This window comes from Ziziphus jujuba, chromosome 2 (assembly GCF_031755915.1).
Source record: "Ziziphus jujuba cultivar Dongzao chromosome 2, ASM3175591v1".
Taxonomy (NCBI): Eukaryota; Viridiplantae; Streptophyta; class Magnoliopsida; order Rosales; family Rhamnaceae; genus Ziziphus; species Ziziphus jujuba.
Genome location: NC_083380.1, coordinates 417,610 through 425,738, shown reverse-complemented (window position 1 = coordinate 425,738; position 8,129 = coordinate 417,610). Strand labels below are relative to the sequence as shown.

Sequence of the window (8,129 nt, the reverse complement as noted above, 5' to 3'; positions counted from 1 at the left end):
TTCCTCTCTCGGTCTCTCGGGACCTCCTCGTCCTCCATGGAATTCTTGCCTATTTCTTGTGTTCGGCATTCCTTGTGAGACTTCTAGCCTTCCTATTCTTTGATTCATATGCTCAACTTGAGTACTAACCCTCTGTATTGACCCCAAAACAACTCTCATGTCCACTTGGTCTACACTCCCAGTAGCTCGGCCCTCGCCATGGAATGCTACGGACTCTTCCTCATTGATCCTCAAGGGTGGATCTCCTCTTCTTATTCTAGAATCTGCCATGTTAGTAAAATACTGCAAAAATAAAATAAATCCTCACAATATTCACTCCCTCACGTGTTTCACTCAAACAAGGTCTCGACACTCGTGTTTGCACACTAGTTTCGGTTTTTACCCTCTTTTAATCTCATACACTCTTGCCTTTTCCCACTTAGTGAATTATCTCAAAGTTCTAATTAAAAACACCCAAAAAACAGCAATCAGATCACTAGTATGTTTTAATTAAACTTATCAACAAAACAGTAAGCAAAAATAAACAAATACCGAACAGAATGAAAATACCTATTTTCGGTTTTTCTAGACAAATAAAGCAAATTAATGAGAAAACTTTGGAATTTTGAAGAACTGGACCAGATGGTAATATATTATGAGTTCAAGAATAAAATTCTAGAAAAAGAAATTCAAATATGAACAAGAATCAAAGAGAACAAAAATATAGAAAAGTTGTTGGCTGTTGTTCTTTGTAATTCAAGTTTTTTTGTATCAATCCACTTGGCTACATCTGCCCCGATTACAATTACAAACTTACAAATTATAAGCAAATAGGTAAATTTACACCATTTATCATTCTTTTTTCATTCTTCAAGCTAAAAGAAGAAAAAATGGAATTGAAACCTTTAAATTTAGATGTAAAATAAAAAAAATTGAAAAGAGGATATCGAAAAGAAAAATTTCTACATAATGACGGTATGGGTATGTTGAAGTAAAGATAAAGTAAAGAAAAAAATTTAAGTAAAAAAAAACTCCCAAAGGAGCAATACCAAACTTCTTACTAGAACAAGAAATTGATTATTGCTCCTTTATGTTCAATAACTCAGTATACACTAATACCAAAGTATTATCCATTCATAGACGGAACTTCAACCGCATCTAGATCGAGAAGGAAGTTATGAGAATTACGTTCATGCATAAATTCCATACCCAAGTTAGCACGGTTGATAATATCAGCCTAGGTATTAATTACATGACCTTGACTATCAACTATAGATTGGTTGAAATTGAAACCATTTAAGTTAAAATCCTTAGTGCTAATACCTAAAACAATGAACCAAATACTTGCTATAGGCCAAGTAGCTAGGAAGAAGTGTAAAGAATGAGAGTTGTTGAAACTAGCATATTGGAAGATTAATCATTCAAAATAACCGTAAGCAGCTATGATATTATAGGTTTCTTCCTCTTGATCGAATCCATAACCTTCATTATCATATTCAATTTCTGTGGTTTCCTTGATCAAACTAGAAGTACTAAGGAACCATGCATAAGACTAAATAGGGAGCCGCCGAATACACTTGCTACGCCTAACATGTGAAATGCGTGCACAAGGATGTTGTGCTCAGCTTGGAATACAACCATGAAGTTGAAAGTACCAGAGATTCCTAGGGCCATACCGTCAGAAAAGCTTCCTTGACCAATTGGATAGATCAAGAAAATAGCAGCAGCAGCTGCAACACGAGCTGAATATGCAACAATAATCCAAGGGCGCATACCCAGATGGAAACTTAGTTCCCACTCATGACCCATATAACAAGCTACACCAAGTAAAAAGTCTAGAACAATTAGCTTATAAGGACCACCATTGTATAACCATTCATCAACGGAAGCCGCTTCGTATATTGGGTAAAAGTGTAAACCTATCACCGCAGAAGTAGGAATAATGGCACCTGAAATAATATTGTTTCCATAAAGTAGAGATCCAGAAATAGGTTCACGAATACCATCAATATCTACTTGAGGGGCAGCAATGAAAGTGATAATAAATATAGAAGTTGCGGTCAATAAAGTAGGGATCATCAAAACACCAAAACATCCAATGTAAAGATGGTTTTCAGTGTTGGTTATCCAGTTACATAAACAACCCCATAGGCTTTCAATTTCACGTCCCTTTAAAATTACAGTCATGGTAAAATCTTGGTTTATTTAATTATTAATCATTAGGGATTCCCAAGCACATGAATATTCTATAAATAGATAATCGAGGGCTTGTTATTCAATAGTATAACATGACTTATATACCCATGTCAACCAATATTCAACATCCATAGACATATCAAGGTTTTTATCTATCTAGATTAATCCTTTTTTTTTTTGAATAAACAAAATAAATAAATTGAATAAAAATTAAATAAGTTACAAAATTTGGATTGAAATTCAAACTCAATTTAGATACATATGATTTCGATAGAATAATTAGAATGGGTTGCTTGGCACTCGAACCAGCAACTAGTCGGATGGAGTAGATAATTTACTTCATAGAATTAGAAAATAAAAACTAGATAAAAATCTCTCCCCAAACCGTTCTTGCATTTTTCATTGCACGAAAAATGCATACGGCTTTCCTTATGTATGCATCTAAAATCCAACTCCTTCCCTAGATAAGCCTCTAAGTTTGAATATTCAGTTGATCAACCCTCACTCTTATTGGATGAACGTTTCATAATAGATGAATAAATAAATTTTCTGTTATCTCTTCAACATTTAAGGATAATTTCCATTTCCATGGTTGAATAGCCAATCATTCATGTTTGACTAAATCATTGATGCAAACAACATCCAAATACCAAATTCGCCCTCTATATAACCTTCAAAAAGTCGAAAAAGTTCTTGGAAAAATCAAAGAAAGAACCCTTTCTTCTTATGTAAAGAACTCTTCCAATAATTCCAAACTTAATATTTTCAAAAAAACCCGTACAATACTTTTGTGTTTATGAGCCAAAGTTTTAAGACAAGAAAGTCGAAGTATATATTTTATTCGATACAATCTTTTTCTTTTTTTTTTTCTGTTAGGATCCACTGAAATAATGAGAAAGATGTCTACATATACGAGCAAATTGGTCGATAATCTCAAAATTTGACTAATTGGCCCAGGCCCACTTACTAAAAGGATGTCCTAATGCATTACAAAATTTCATTTTAGCCAATGATCCAATCATTGGGCTAATTAGAACTAATGTATCAAGCTTCTTTACAGCATTATCCATTATAAATGAATTTTCTAGCATATGACTTTGTACCACTAAAAGATGATAGCCTAAAAAGTCGAAAGAATGGTTAGCTAATTGGTTTATACAGATCCTTCTTGGTTGGGCCCACACATAAAAATGACATTGCCATAAAAGAACAAGTAAATATTTCCATTTATTCATTAGAAAAGGCGTATCTTTTGAAACCAAAATCGATATTCCTTGATATCTAACATAAAACCACCGGAAAATCATTAGAAAAAGACTTCTTGATGTGATTCCGCCCGAGCCCGCTCCACTGATAACCCGTTGGGGTGCTGACTCGACACAGATGAAGACTAGGCCAATCACAATAGCTCAAATTAAGAGATTTAAGCAAAACCTGGGAGTATTTATACAGGGGGTAATTAATCTCAACAGAGCATGTCCATACTTGAAGATACAAAGCCTATTCTAACCATCCAAGTGGTGGAAGCCGATACGGACCAGAGTGACGGTTTTGGTACATTTTTGGAGTCCGAGAAGCATGAAAAATGGTTCCAATGCTCTATGGGTTCAATACATATGCCTAAGAGGTCATGGAATCAAGTTAAAGCAGCCTCAAATGCAATCAAAAAGGGCTTGTACAGACAGCTTCAACAATTTGGCCGAATTTGCTGTATTGCTTGCTGGCTTTACTGTATTTTACTGTATTAGCCTTTTCTTATTTTTCCAAGCATGGGCAACGTGTGGGCCTTCATATTCAGTTTATTTGGCATCCTACAAAGCATCTAGAAGCTGATTTAGAGCTCAAAGAGGTCAAAGATTAATCAAAGTCAACTTGATCAAAAAGGCTAGCATTTTTAGTTTCCTAATTTGTTTTTACTTTTTGTTTTAGGAAGCTACCATTACTTTTTGGCTTTTATTTATTTCTTTTCTGCACAAATAACTTTAGGAAGGTTTTTATTTTATTCTTTCCATTGTAAATTAATTAATTCCTAATTTAATATAAAGGAATTAATTAATCAAACTTAGATTAGGAAAGGAAGTATAGTTTCGACCAACTAGGTTTCTTTATGTGTGGTGGCCGGTTTTCTTTATGTTCAAGGGTTTTATTTCATGGCTTTGTAGCCTATTTAAAGGCTTATTTTTCAGTAAGAATATAACTTTGATTTGATTGAGAAAATACTTGTGAGATTAATTATCTCTTTGTTCTTTGAGAACACCTAAAACACTATTAGAGAATTGGTTGTTTTAGCTTGACTTATCAATAAGTTTTCCATCCCCTATTGTGGCGTCTACATTATACCAAGGTTTCTAACCAAAGGTTGGTTAGGGGTTGAGGTCCATTCCATTAGAACTTGAACTTAATTGAGATCCGGACTAATATAATACGGTTTTAGGAGCAGGTCGTCCTAGGTTCGTATCATTTGGTATCAGAACTAAATTTTGTTCAGGTTTGATCTATCTTTATTTGATTTATTTGTTTTTTATTATTCTGCAATTTTAGCATTAGGTTAAGGTTGCATATATCCCATACACATTCAGCATCACGTTTTTTTAAAAAAAAAAAAAAAAAAAAAACTCATTCCTACTTGAATTAGGTTTCCTTGTTTTACCATATCTTTGTTTCCTTGTTTGATGGTTGATTTTTCATATTTGTTCTTGGTAATTTTTGTTTTTGTGGATTTTTTTTCTTTGCTTTTTTAGTCTTAGATATTTGCATTCATACATTTAAACCAAAAAAAAAAAAAAAAAAAAATAGAAGGTGACTTGCGGCAACAACTTTAAAAGAAAAAAAAAAAACTGCACTTTTGTTCCTGTCACGGGTTTGGTGATTATTAGGAGTTGGAATTGCAAGTTTTTTGTTTCTTCTTGATACTGCAGTTGTGTTGATATTCAGTGAGTATTTAAAAATAAAAAATAAAAAAAAATAAAGAAAGAAGAAACCCGAATTAAAAAAAAAAAATTCGGTTGGGTTAAATTTGGTGTTGAAGTTTGTTGCTGGGAATTTCTTGTAGCTGCTAATTTGTTGGTCATCTTTTCAATATTTGGAGTTGTTGGAGATTATTATTGTTGCAGAGAAAAAAAAAATTGGATTAAAATTGCTAAAGGAATTGATACATAAAAGCTTGGATTACTAAGAACACAACCAACAATCATTCAATATTTTTGTTCTACTGGATTCTTGTTGAATTTGACTTTCCTTTGCCACAATTTTATTCTTGGACTCATAATCTACTACCATCTGGTGCAGTTTTAAAAAATTCCAACGTTTTCCCATTATTTTGTGTTTTCTTGTCTAGAAAGCCGAAAAATTAGGATTTGTTGGATTCTTTCGGTATTGCCTACTTTTTGCTACTGTTTTGTTGATAAGTTTAATTAAAACATACTAGTGATCTAATTGCTGTTTTGTGGATGTTTTAATTAGAACTTTGAGATAATTCATTGAGTGGAAAAAGGCAAGAGTGTTGAGCTTAAAAGAGGGTAAAAAGCCGAAACAAGTGTGCAAACACAAGTGTCGAGTCCTCATTTGAGTGAAACACATAAGGGAGTGAAATTGTAAGGTCCTATTTTATTTCTATTGCATTATTATACTAACATGACAGAATCAAGAATGAGAGGAGATCCACCTTTGAGGATCAATGAGGAGGAGTCCGTAGCATTCCATGGCAATGCCCGAGCTACCGGGAGTGGAGACCAAGTGGACATGAGAGCTGTTTTGGAGTCAATACAGCGGGTTAGTGCTCAAGTTGAGCATGTGAATCAAAGGATGGGAAGGATAGAAGTTTCCCAAGGAATTCCGAACACAAGAAATAGGCAAGAATTCCATGGAGGACGAGGCCGAGGACGAGGAGGTCGCGAGAGACCGAGAGAGGAATTTGATGAGGAGCCATTTGATGGAGACTTTGAGGAAGGTATGGACGAAAATTTTGCTGTCCAAGATAGAGCTGGCCGTGGAAGATATAGGAGGGAAGAAACAGATGACAATCTTAGCAATATCAAGATCAACATCCCACCATTCATGGGAAAAAGTGACCCCGAACCATATTTAGAGTGGGAAGAAAAGATGGAGATGATATTTGACCACCATAATTATTCAGAGGCTAAGAAGGTGAAATTGGCAGCAATGGAGTTTGGCCATTATGCACTCCAATGGTGGACCAATGAGCAAAACACCCGAAGGATAGTTGGTGATGACTTGATTACTACATGGCGACAAATGAAAGGAGCCATGCGGAAGCGATTCGTACCATCACACTATCATAGGTTGCTGCATCAAAGACTTCAATCTTTATCTCAAGGACATGGATCCGTGGAGGATTGTTACAAGGAGATGGAGATGCTTACGATGAGATTGAACTTGAATGAAGATAGGGAAGCAACCATGGCAAGGTTTCTTGGTGGTTTGAATCGTGAAATAGCCAATCAACTAGAATTGCAACAATATGTGGAATTGGAGGAGATGTTGCATGTGGCTATTAAATTAGAGCATCAATTGAAGAGGAGGGGTGTAAGATCATGGTTTGGAGGTGTTTCCAACAGTGGAAGGTCCAATTCTAGTGGCTGGAGGAATAATTTCATCTATGAAAGCAAGCCAAAGCCGAAAGTCAAAGAAGAAAGTTCAAATTGGCCAAGGAAGGAGACTAGAACCGAATCTGTCCAAGCACCAAAGAATGAGGTAAAATTAGATCCTAAACCTCCTAGAACTCATGATGTTGTGTGTTTTAAGTGCCAGAGAGGAGATGCTGTGTGTTTTAAGTGCCAGGGAGGAGGACACATCGCTAGCCAATGCTCGAATAGAAGAATCATGGTGTTAAAGGGCAATGACGAGCTAGAATCGGAAAGTGAAGAAAGTGAGGATGAAGCCAAGCAAGAGGAGGAGGACTTGGAGGATGAACCTGAAACCTTGCAAGCATCCAATGCTGAATTAAAATTGCTTTCTAGGAGAGTACTTGCTGCATACAAAGATGAGGATGAAATTCAATGAGAGAACATCTTCCACACCCGATGTGAAATTCAAGATAAGATTTGTAGTATGTTGTACAAATGTAATTAGTAACATTGTAATTGATAAATTAGGCTTAATAACTAGTAAACATCCAGAACCTTATAGATTACAATGGCTTAATGATGGTGGTGAAATAAAAGCGAATAAACAAGCCAAAGTAAAATTTAATATAGGTAGATATGAGGATGTAGTTTTATGTGATATTGTACCCATGATTGCTGGACATATACTATTAGGTAGACCGTGGCAATTTGATAAAGATGCTACTCATTTTGGTCGAGAAAATAGTATTGTTTTCAGGTTTAAAGGGAAGAAGGTCAAGCTGGAACCATTATCTCCTAAAGAGGTTTATAAAGACCAATTACAAATGCAACAAAGGAGAGAAGTCGAAAAGCTCAAGGAAAAAGCAAGTATAGCACCAACGGCTTCACCATCCTTTCAAGAAGTTAAGAATGAGGTTGTTGATCAAGGTAAGGTTTCTAAGACTCATATTGAGTGGAAAGATCAAGGAAAAACCAAAAGAGAGGGGAAAGAAAGTGGCAAACCCGAGAGCTTGGACAAGGAAGGGAAATCCGAAGGTTTGTGCCAATCCAAGGGGGAAAAAGAAAAAGAAAGAAAAGAAAGGTCAAGTAGCAACTTTTATTTGATTTTAGGGGATATTAATAAGGTTATTGAGTGTAAAAAACCTTTGCTGGTCATGATTTATAAAGAAAATTATTTTAATGATCAAACTAACTTTGAAGAACTTGAATTGCCAAGTTCAATGATTTCTCTTTTGAAAGAATTTGGAGATATCTTCCCAAATGAAATTCCAAGTGGATTACCATCTAATCAAGAGGGAAAAGGTGAGCCTGCTGTCCAAGGTAAGTCTCCTAATATTCAGGTTGTGTGGAAAACTTTTAATAAAACCA

General features: G+C 35.1%; 1 pseudogene; it reads right to left on the bottom strand.

Moving 5' to 3' along the window:
• Positions 1-1,105: 1,105 nt before the first annotated feature.
• LOC125422268 (photosystem II protein D1-like) lies at positions 1,106-2,178 on the bottom strand (annotated as a pseudogene).
• Positions 2,179-8,129: the final 5,951 nt, after the last annotated feature.